The sequence below is a fragment of the Lycium ferocissimum genome, chromosome 6 (assembly GCF_029784015.1).
Source record: "Lycium ferocissimum isolate CSIRO_LF1 chromosome 6, AGI_CSIRO_Lferr_CH_V1, whole genome shotgun sequence".
NCBI lineage: Eukaryota > Viridiplantae > Streptophyta > Magnoliopsida > Solanales > Solanaceae > Lycium > Lycium ferocissimum.
The window spans coordinates 56549727-56562533 of record NC_081347.1 but is presented as its reverse complement, the minus strand read 5'-3'; positions in this window follow the sequence as shown (position 1 = coordinate 56562533).

The window sequence follows — 12807 nt, the reverse complement described above, 5'->3', positions numbered from 1 at the left end:
ACCCTTTTATGGTCGTCCTTGTTGTATTTCTAACAAATTAACAGTTGATAGTAAGTAGCAATATTGGCGTCACATTGTGCAAGTAATAGCATAATGCAGCAAATTCTTTTTTAAATATGGGATTGAGTCATAGTTACTCATTGATTAAGTGTTCATTTTGTATTGAGAGAATCATTTGCATACATATAAGAATTAATAGCAATGGGATTGAGTCAATCTGTTTAATTGTAATTCTACTGATCCTTGTGGAAACCTTTACGAAATAACACATGCCAAAGGTCCTAAGCCCCTAACTCTATATCAACATGGTAATAAATTGCTAGGAAATAAATTGGTTTGGAATAGGATTGGAAGTCAAATCAGAAGGCATAAGAAGCCTCTAATACTGGAAACTCAGTCCACATAAGTGGACGGTTTTCCTCTCCTGATCCACACTTAGCATAGTTTAATGTGGGGCCCAAAAATTAATATATAATAATGTCAATTTTTTTTTTTAATTGGAAATCAGTGAAAGCTTACTCGCTACCCTTCGGATGTGCTGTTAAAGTAACTCATTCACAAGCGATACCGCAAACCACATTGGAGATGTAAACTACACTAGGCAAGTCTGGTGCGACGAGCTCTGATTGAGAAGGCTGTTGGTGAGGCCGTGAGGGGAATCAACTTTAATCCATATAATCCTTAATTCATTTGTCTAAAACAATTATGTAAAGATGGATAAGATCCAAGTAATTTGATCGTTTTCAGTTTCATTTATAATGGTCCAAATCAAGGGCTAAAGCTTTATTCGAATCTTGAAAATCAGTGTGCAATTACCATTCGTGCTTTAACTTCAATTGCTAAAACTTTTAATTAGAAAACTACGGAATTATTGTCAAATGATACTATCACCCCACAGATCTCAAGATGAAAAATAAAACCAATTTATTTTTACTCCACTAATAACATAACGAAAATTTACATTAGAATGTCACTTAAAATTCCAACTACAAGTGAGTGGAGTATACTAGTACGTCGTATGGAGTATAATCAAATTGAAAAGAATGACACATTTGACGAGAATTCAAGGAATATTTGGAAATTTCATACTAACCGCCAGAAGATGGGTAAGAACAGCAATTTCCTTGAAGCCTTAATTTCCACGATTGTTTGTCGTGATAATTTGATGTATTAAACTTAATACTTATGGAGAAGCTTATAACTAGGACTCCTCTCTACACTTTACTTTCATCAAATATTTGAAGGAATGAGACTTGGTTGTTGCATGCTTCAGGTAATTTTAAATCAATTAAATCATATTAGCAAAAACTTGTAGTCAGTTCAAACTACAAGTTCCTTAAACTTTGTTAGGTCTTACATTCAAAATACAAGTTCCTCAAACAACTGGTTTTGCTATACATTCTAATCTGCAATACAAACTTAAAGCCGCTAACATTGTATTGCTTTTCTTATTTGTGCCTTTTTCAGTTGTTTGTCTTGGTGTTCTTCCTACGGCAGGGCACTTGCACAGGTGGTTAAGACAAACCCAGTGTCAGCTCGCCAAAATGTGCAGTATGGTTGGAATTTAAAAAAAAAAAATCATTTAGTAAAGTTCATTTTCAAAATTAATCACTTATTTGATTACAAACAACATTAGATGGAAGAAACATTTTCATAGTTGCTACGGTTTCAGTTGGAGTTTGGTTCTTTCTCCTCTGTCATATTTGTTGATAACTAGCATCATTTTTTCTTTGGGGAAGCGATGCAAAATATAAATTTCAGTTCCTGGAAGATAGAATTGGTGGCCTAAAGTGAAACTTCTTCCAGAATTAGAAGCCTTTGCATAATTTGAGGTCTCAAGTATATTCAATAAAATTAGTTTCTGCGTGCGTTGCGCGTGCATCTCATGCGTCACACGCGCATCTCGTGCGTAACACATGCATCGTGTGTCACGCGTGCATCTCGTGTCAAGAAGTAGTTTTTTTTTAAAGATTATTACATATAACAAAATTAATGCAAGCTCAAAATATGTGTGTGTCTCTGTGTGTATAAGAGAGAGTGTTTCATAAATCTATATTTTTTTATTAGAATCTATTACTCCACATTCCAATGTGCAATACAAATTTAAAGGCACTAAAACTGCATGGCTTTTCTTCTTCTCTTTTCTGGGTAGTTATTTGTGTCTCTTCAGTTGTTTGTCTTTGTTATCTTCCTGCAACACGGTTCTTGAAGGCATTTGCATAAGTGATCAACACAAACCCCAGTGCCAGCATGAAAAAATGAGCAATATGGTTGGCAATCTTTTTGAAAATTACATGATGGTGGTCCGGAGACTGAACCTCTTGCTTCTGCAATTCCACCCATCAAATGAAACCCTGCAAATTAATACACAAAAATATCAAATTAATTAAGCACTATACCTTTTTAAATACACAAAGAAAAAATATCTTTTTTTTCTGTTTCAACCTTCCAGAACAAATAACGTAACAAAAAAGGGGTAAAATTTAAGCACATATAAAACATACAAGAAAATTTTATTTCGATTTGTCTTAAGGAATTCATCAAATTGATCAGTCAAATTATGTGAAGAAGTTCGAATTACGAGGGTGAAAACACTTAATTTTGATTATGAATTTGGGTACATATTCTTCAAAAATTTTAAAATAAAAAATTATAGATTTGAAAACTACACGAAAAATATTGCAAGTCAGCATAACTAATGATTAATTTTTTTTTTTTTTTTTTTAAAGTTTGAGAAAATTGTAGTAGAAGAAAAAACCATTTGACTCTTAAATAGTAACACCGTAACTTAAAATGAAGTGGAAGGAGTATTAGTTATCTTATAATAGCACATCTCGAGATGGACATGACTTCTTTTAAGGCTAAAAGAATTATGGAAAGATAGACGAGAAATGCAAGAAGGATTATGAAGTTTCATGCATATGATATTTTTCTTTTGAGGACAAACCAGATGCAACAATCCAGAAAGTGACTAAGAAGACCAATTTCCTTGAAACCTTTTCCATGTTGTGTGTGCTGTGATGATTTGTTGTATAAACTTATATTTTGTTATGAATTGTGGAGGCGCTTATAGCCATTATATATAGCACAAAGAATGCAGGATCATACATAAGGAAATATTCTATATTAGGTAATAATTACTACGTATATTCATAATTTTTCCTCTAAATCTTCCTTTCTAATTGTTTTTCTATTTCAGGTCACTTTGACTATCTCAAATTGCAAATCATTTATGTCAAATATTTTAAATTAATTGTCTTAATTGCCTCTAATTAATCTATTGATACTATCGGCTGTTTTTCTTACTCTTAACCGTTAAAATACAATGTACTAGATATGTGTGCTTTAATAATAGTAATAGAAATCTATGGGGAAAAAAAACAAAAAAAGAATTAGAAATCTATTGAAAATTAATTTGCACTAAAAGTGTGAATTATACTCCCTCTTGTTCATATTATATGATGTTTTAGTTTGGGCATACCTCTTAAGAAATTTACTCATCACTAGAAAGTAAGAGTTGTTTCGCTAAATTATCCTTAATTAATTACTTATTTAATCTGATTTCTTGGTTATGCAAAAATTCACTTATCTAAATAAGGGTACATTTGAAAAAAATGTCTCGTGGATTATGTAATTTTTTTTATATTTTGGACTCAATATAGAATGCCAAAAACACCATATAATATGAATCAAAGGGAGTACAGAGATCTTCTATTTGTATACGGTAAAAATCGGATGTATGCAAGACCGGTGAGACCGGGGATAAGAAGAGACAGGCATGAGTAACGAGTCTTTCCTTCGGACTGGTGGAATTGCACCAGCTGCGGCTGATCCGAGAAACGAGAAGCAAATCTGTTTGGTCCAATATCTCCGAACCAAACTCCGCATCACGAACGTCCGGTTTCTCCATGACCGAGTTGATCGTGCCGTTAGTTTCTCCATATCGAGTTGATCGTGGCCGTTAGCCTGGTTTCTCCATGACCGAGTTGATCGTGGCCGTTAGTCCGGTTAATCGGCTACAAAATTGCCACGCGTCAAGACCGTTCTATCACATTATACCGACAACCGTACGGGTGTCAGGCCATCGCCTTAACCTTATCCTTTTAGGGTTTTCTTTATTCTAAAAAGGCTTTATATTGTATGCAAGGCCCATAAGGCAAAACTATAAATAGGGGGCATCTCCTTACTTTTAAGGGTTGGCTTCTTGAGATCTAGAATATTGTAATAGCAAAAAATATATTAAAGCATTGTCTTTATTTCTCCTTAGTCCGAATCTGTGGAGTTGTGATCTTTCATTCAATAACATATTAGCTTTAAACGTCAACTCTTGCATCTTAGCTCAAGTTGTTGATACATATATCCATATACGTATTCTTATCTTTACACACGAGTTCATATTCGTTTCATATTAACCAAAAATAGATTAAAATAGGTCCACATATCCTACACCTCACTTACAAATTCAATTAATTACCTAAAATCGGGGTAAACACTATTAACATTTTCCCATATAGCTAGCATCATAGGTACGTCATTAGATTAGAGCAAAAGTTTATCGCTTCACAAGATAATTCAAAGCACTTTTATCAGGTGATTTTTCTTAAGTCCAAGACAAATTAAAATAATATTCTATAACGGGTAGATTTTGTGAATATAGAAGAAACTTTAATCACTTTCCTTTATAGTTAAATAGGATCATTTATTTTAAGACAACGTACACGATTGGAAGTAAATTGTCCATTATAGTCTTCATTAACGTAACAAATCACTGCCAAATCAGCTCTAATATTTCATCACGGGTAGATTAAATAAAAAGTTAATTACACCAAACAATTGTAATATCCCGCAATTTCAGATATATCTCGTGTATTTGAAATCAAACATTTATAACTCCTATATTATCGAAATTCGACACTAGAGACGGCTCAATAGAATTGGTGACCTAAAGCAAAACCTTAATAAAAGATCTCAAGTATATGTATATATATATAAATAATAAAAAAAACTAACTTCTTAGTGTATCGCACGCGCATTTCGTGCGACATGTGTGCAGTCCGTGCGCCATACGTGCATCTCATGTCAAGTAGTAATTTTTTCAAGCTCAAAATGTGTGTGAGAGAGAGCGAGTGTGTGATCATAAATCTATGTTCTTATTAGAACTGAAAGAAGGCCAAAATCTATTGCATTCCAATGTCCAATACAAATTTAAAGACACAAATTGTACGTATAGTTTTTCTTCTTCTCTTTTCTGCATAGTTATTTGTGTCTTTTCAATTGTGTTTCTTCGTTCACTTTGTGCCAAGGGTACTTGAAGGCATTTGCACAAGTTATTAAGACAAACCCCAGTGCCAGCATGAAAAAATGAGTAATATGATGGTGTTTCTTGAGTTAAACTTCTTGCTTCTGCAATTCCACTCATCAAATGAAACCCCCCAAATTATTACCCAAAATATCAAATTGAGTAATCACTTTACTTTTTTAAATACACCAGGTTGAAAGCACAAAAAAAGAAGTTATGTTTCAACCTTCCAGAACAAAAATGTAACAAAAAGGGGTAAATATTTATGCACATATATGAAAATTTTGTTTCGATTGACTAAGAAATTTATCAAATAGGTCAGTCTTTATCCTTATGTCCCAATTTTGCAGGAAGGAATTTGGAGTATGAGAGTCAAAACACCATAAGAGAGATATTATGTCTCGCCATAAAGGATAAGTAAATTTGTGTTTATTGATCATCGGAATCATAAAATTATTCACCTTAGATAACTATTCCCGCTGTCTCAAATTATCTGTCGTGTTTCTCTCCTACATGCATTTTAAGAAAACATTAATTAGGAGGAGGTTTTACTATTTTACCCTTATTTATGTCTTAAAATACAATTTTTCTTCATTTAATATTTACTTTATTGCCGTTTCTTAGGTGTTCGTAGTCTTCAAAGACGATTACTGCTAGATTAAAAAGGGAAAAGAATAATGAATTTTGTCTTGAACTTCTAAAATGATAAATAAATTAAGACTACTATTTTTAAAAAACACGACAAATAATTTGAGACGGATGGAATACTGTCGAAATTGATTTGCGATATAGAGCTTCCACCATAGGCTGTTCTTTTGATATATTACCTTTTATTCATTTTTTACAATATTCTTCTTTTTTACAAAAATTATAAATTTAAATTTATCCTTTTAAAGAAAAGGAGGATAATATATACAGGTTTTATTATTGTTTGAGCGTTATTTGTATGAGGGTTGATCTCCGAAACAATTGCACTTTTCCCCTTCAAACGGGCTGGCAATCGAACTTGTCTAGCAGGGCATAAGTTCGCAGGACACAACTTGTGAAATATTATAAAGGAAAAATATAAACTTATGCCTACAAAAATATTATTTGCTTTAAGGGACAAAAATTAAAGACCAGCACAAAATAGGGACAAAAGTGCTAATGACCCTTGATCTCTGTGTGTATGTCGTGGTTACTAAAAATCATTGTCTCAAATTATTTATCATTTTAGAAATTCAAGGCACAATTTATCATTCCTTCCACATTAATTTAGTAAAATTTTATCATTAATGGAGATAACACATAAAGAGAGTAATATTAAAGATAGACAGATTATAATTTAGACATAAATAAATCTAAACGTAGTCAAATACACCTCATAATTTTAAACTACGCAAGACACATAAACAGGCCCTCTAACTTGGCAAAAGTTGGCAAAGAGACTAAACTTTGCTAGTGCCCAAGTAGGCACTTAAACTTGCCAAAAATCGAACAAGCAGACACACGTGTCCTACGTGGCAATTCGCGTGAGATATACCCGAAAACCAACGATTTAAGCCTCAAATCTGCTTTCTCTCTCTTCCCACTTTTACTATTCCCCTCTCCCTAACTCATCTCATCTTCTTCCCAATTCCCCCTTCTTCAATAAGATACTTTCTGATTCTTTTCCTTCAATTTCCCTTTCCCTCTAAAGAAACCCCTCAAAACCAAAACCTTAATTCCACTCCAATCCATCAACCAAGACATTACTACGCAAAAAGAGGTGTTGTAGCATGAATTGCTTTCAGAGAAACAATTTATGAGCAATCGAGAGACAAAGAGTTCTTCTTCAATCTTCGTTAGTTCTAATTTCATTTGAGTTGTTTTTTGTTCTTGAATTTCACTTTCTTTTACTGGGTGTGTTTTGATTCATGGTTTCAATTCAATTACTTTTATTGGGTATGTTCTATTTTCAATTTGGTGTTATGGGTGTTTTTTATTTTTTGTTTCAATTTGTATTTGTTCTTGATTTACACTTTTTTTTAGTTGGGTATGTTTTGATTTACTCCATTAAAGCGATTGTTCCAACTTTTAGCCTAAAGTTAAGGATTAAAAAAAAAAAAATCAGAAAGATGAAGAAGAAGAAAAAGCAGGTGTTTCTTTAATTTTAATCATATCTCATTTTAAAAGATATATGTAATCCACGTGTAAATTAGTTGGCAACCTTTGATTGGGCACTAATCCACGTAGGAGTGATTGCACTTCACGTATATGGGCTGCAATAATTTTGTGTCTGCTTGTTCGAGTTTTGGCAAGTTTAAGTGCCTACTACAAGACTAAGAAAGTTTCAAGGGCCATACTTTGTTGCCCAAGATTAGTAGGTCCGTTTATGTGTTTTGCCTTTAAACTATATAGAAGCATGGGTTTGCACCCATGCTTCGTCGTCCGTCCATCATTAAAGAAAAAAAAAGTGTGGGCCCCATACTAAACACCAACCAATATACCAACCAATATTTAAAAAAAAAAAAAAAAAGTGGAACCCACCATCTCCAAACTCATGAAAAAAAGAGTAGACCCCATATTAACAAAATGAAGCAATATCAAAAAAAAAAAAAAAAAAAGTGAATCCCGTATTAAAAAAACAAACAATGTCAAAAAAAAAAAAAGTGTATCCCATATTAAAAAATCAAACAATATTCATGTAATTTTCAAAGTATCTCATTAAATCAATAATGATGGATTCATTGCCACATGCGTATCAACCCATTAGTAGGAGCAAATGAAATTATTGTACAGCAAAAAACATGGACCTCATATTATTACTTTTCTTCAAAAGGTTAAGTAGCCAAACCATACAATTTTCTCCTTTTTTTTTATATTATCCTGAGATATACTCTATATATTGAACTGTTGTATTTGCTATTCCGTCATGTTATCTATTTGTTATGTTTACTAAAATAAATATACTTAAAATACTCATATTTTAAAATAAGATAGAATTTAATTACTTTTTCATCTTTTTCCTTACTCTAATAAATGTGAAAAGAGATTAATATCATAAAAGAAAAAATAATGTTAAATGGAGATCAAATAATTAATAAGGTAAATTACTGAAATTATAATTCTAATTGACGTTTCCTTAAAAAACCGTGCAAAAGACAACATGACAAGTAACATGAGCTAAACCAAAAATATTTACCAAAATTAAAAAATAGTAGTTCTTCATTTAAATAGAAAATCAAATTTCTACTTTGTTTCATTTTAAACATGTAAAATTAATATAATAATTTGAATTAGAATTATCCAAATCAAAATTTGATAAAAATAATAGGTATTGTTTAGGCCCAATCTACATACATTAACAATAGAATATTTTACAACTTTAAATTAATTGAATTAAAATTTAAAGTATCAACTGATGCTTAAATGTTACTATTGTTTTATCTCAAAAAGAGAAAAATAGTTTCCTTTTAAATAAGTCATCTCTTTTAAAAAGTATTAATAAATTTTTACCAACTTTGTATTCGTAGCAAACACTAATATAATAAAGTTTTGAACTCTAGTTAAATAGAGACAATTATTTTTTACCTCTCCTCCCATCATTTCCTTTTTCTGGTCTCCAGTTCTTCTCTATTTGTTCCTCAATCAAGAATATACTGTAGCATTAACTTTGTGGCACGATTCAACCAAATCACTGAAGAATCTATATAAGCTAAAATAATCAAATAATCATTCAATAAAAGGACAAAAATATGAAGGAATCAAATAGAAGCAGAAGCTTTATAACCTGTAAAACAAAAAGGCATATATAGAAGCCAATGTTCGGAATGTTTTTTAAAACTATACTATGCGAAGATATATAAGTGTATAGAAGTTAATGAAGCAAAAATGAAAAAAGAGGACATCTCAACAAAAAGCACTGTCCTAGAGGTGTATATACTACAAATATCTAAACAAAAATAACATAGTCTTAAGGAGGTTTTCTTTCTCTATTATTTCACCCATTGATAAAATTCTTTTATAGATTTGTAGTTGCACTTTTCTAACTCTAATAGGATTTTATTTGCAGTTACACTTTTCTAACCCTAATAGGATTTTATTTGCAGATGCACTTTTCTAACCCTAATAGGATTTTATTTGCCACCAAAATATGAAATTCTACTCAATAGCAATTCTATTCCTTAAAATAAATATATGAAAATAACAAAAAAAATTACCTTCAGTCCTTCACGTTGTATTAGCACGCCTAGCTTTACCTTATTACTTTATTTACACAAACTTGCCCACAAAATTATAGGAATAGGAGTCTTGGATGGAAAGTAATTGAAAGCAATTTTTTTATTTTTATTTAAATGTTTGAAATTTTATAAATAGAATGTCAAAGTGGCATATTTTTAGTTGAATTCAAAATACCAAAAATATAACTGCACGTTGATTTTTTAGAGTTTTTATTTTTATTTTTAACTTCAATAGTATATAGGATCATACCTAAAAGAAAGGCTAAATATTAGGAAAAATCTTAAGTTACATGGAAATTATTCTGAAAAATGTCACGGACGACTTTCTACAATTTAATAACCAAGATTTTGATGGTTTTGAAGTCCTAAACATTAGGTGAATAATAAATGTCTATTTTAAAAAAAATATAATTTTTATTTTGAAAGGACTCCTATTAGTGTTAGGTGAAATATCAGGAATATATTTAAATAATAATTTGAAGAAAATAGTAAATGACTGTTTTGTCTATTGCGGAGTCTTTTCATGAAGAGCAAAAAGTTCAATCAACATTTCTAAAGCCCTTCACACTTTTAATATAATTATAGATTATAGATTAATAAATTTTTGCCGACTTTGTATTCATAGCAAACACGAATATAATAAAGTTTTAGATATGGAGCACAAACTATAATGTTATATTGATCGTATTTTGAACATAGTATATATATATATATATATATATATATATATATATATATATATATATATATATATATTATCACTATCCAAACACAATTACATACACATGTATACACTATAATTCAAAAGTGTTGGGCCTCTACAAAGACGAGCATAAGCCATCTAGTAATATTTCTAAGCGCCAGTTAATTGGAGACGGAGGAGTATAATATATATATATATATATATATATATATATATATATATTTATTTATTTAGAAATGAAATAAGTGCCAAAATCTATTACATTCCAATGTGCAATACAAATTTAAAGCCACTAGTATTGTATTGCTTTTCTTCTCCTTTTTTTTTTTTGCATAGTTCTTTGTGACTCTTCAATTGTGAGTCTTTATTCTCTTCCCTTGAATGCATTGGCACACGTTATCAACACAAAGTCCAGTGCCAGAATGAAAAAATGAGCAATATGGTTGGCAATCTTCTCTATAATTAAAAACAGTACATGATGGCGGTCCTGCTGCACCTTTTGCTTCTGCAATTCCACCCATCAAAGGAAATCCTGCAAATTATTACACAAAATATCAAATTATTTAATCGCTACACTTTTTAAATACACAAGGCCGAAAGAAATGAGTTTTTTTCTTTTTTCTGTTCCGACCTTCCAGAACAAATAATGTAACAAAATATAAAAGATTGTCTCTGTGTTATTTTAGACCCATGTATATAGAGGGTCATATACCTCTATTTATTTTTGTAAAGGCCCCTTTTAACTAATTTCCTCCAGTTTTATTTTAGCACATAAGAAAGTTTTATTTAGATACGACTAAGGAATTCATCAAATCGGAATAGGAGGGTCAAAACATTTAATTTTGACAACGAATTCGGGTATAGATTCTTCAAAATTTATATATTAAAATAACACGAAGAATATTACAAGTCAGCATACTAAAGATTCAAAATATTTTTAAAATTTTCTTGAGGATATTGTAGTAGAAGAAAAAAACTATTCGACTCCCCAAACAGTCTTCACATAAATTAAGATGGAGGAAGTATTAGTTATCCTATAATAGCACATCCCGAGACATGACTTCATCTAAGGCTTAAAAAACACCATGAAAAAGGCATTATTCTAAATTATAGTATATGGTAAAAGAAACAAATTTTGATCATGCATATGATTTCTTGTTTGAGAGGACAAACCTGTTGCTACAAGCAAGAAAGTGACTAAGAAGACCAATTTCCTTGAAGCCTTTTCCATGTTGTGTGCTGTGATGATTTGTTGTATAAACTTATACTTTGTTATGAATTGTGGAGGCGCTTATAGCCATTATATATAGCACAAAGAATGCAGGATCATACACAAGGAAATATTCTATTTTAGGTAATAATTACTACGTATATTCATAATTTTTCCTCTAAATCTTCCGTTTCAATTGTTTTTCTATTTCAGGTTACTTTGACTATCTCAAATGGCAAATCATCTATGTCAAATATTTAATTGTCTTAATTGCCTCTAGTGAATCTATTCATACGCCTTCTGTTTCTTTTTCTAAACCTTTAAACTTCAACGTACTAGACATGCGTGCATTAATGATGGTGCAAATTAGTCAAATTATATTTTTTTAAATTAATGAAAAACGAATTAAAAGAATGGTCAAGCTTATTTTTTCCCAAAAGTAGTTATTTTTTTCAATAAGTGCTTAATTGCTTATTTTAAAAAAGTGAGATGTTTGATCAAGCTTTTGGAAGAAAATAAATACTTTTGGGGAGTAGCAGAAGCAGTTTTTTCAGTAGCTAAAAAAATAGATTTTGCCAAAAAGCACTTTTGAGAAAAATACATTTAGAAATACTTTTTAAAAGTCTGGCAAACACTAATTGCTGCTCAAAAGTACTTTTTAAATTAATTGGCCAAATAAAAACTGTTTTTCGCCAAAAGTATTTTTTTGATTTTTTTTTTTAAAGCAAAACAGCTAGCACAAGGCTACAATGTGAATTCATAAAATCAAAACCAAGTCTGTACAGAAAAGAAAAGAAAAGAAAGTAGCAAAGTAAATTACAAGTCCAAAAGTGCCTAAAGCAAAGTGTAAAACAATTTAAGTACTTTTGAAAGAAGTACTTTTCGAAATAAGTTGATTTTAGAAATTTGGCCAAAAAGACTATTGGTAGCTTTGGTTGGCTATCTGAACTTTCACCTAGTTGGTGTGGGTTCGACTCACACCTTGAAATCTCCTCCTCTATTTTCCAAATAAAGGTATGACATTAAATTAAAGAAAAAAGCATTTAATTTTTTTTTTGTTTTGTATTTTGTTCACCTAAAAATTCAAAGCACTTTTATTAGGCAATTTTTCTTCATTACTTATGTCCAAAGAGAAATTAAAATAATATCTTATAGCGGGTAGATTCTGTGAATATAGAAGAGACTTTAATCACTTTCCTATATAGTTATAGCTTGGCGATGTGAACAAAATCAATTTTTTAAGACAAAGCACCGAATGGAAGTAAATCTCCTTTTTAAAGTCTTTATTAAAGTTACGTTATAAATCACTGGTAAATTCACCTGTTATGTTACGTCACGAATGGAGTTTTGTTATATTGCTTTAGATACCTATATGAAGATCTTTCCATTCTTT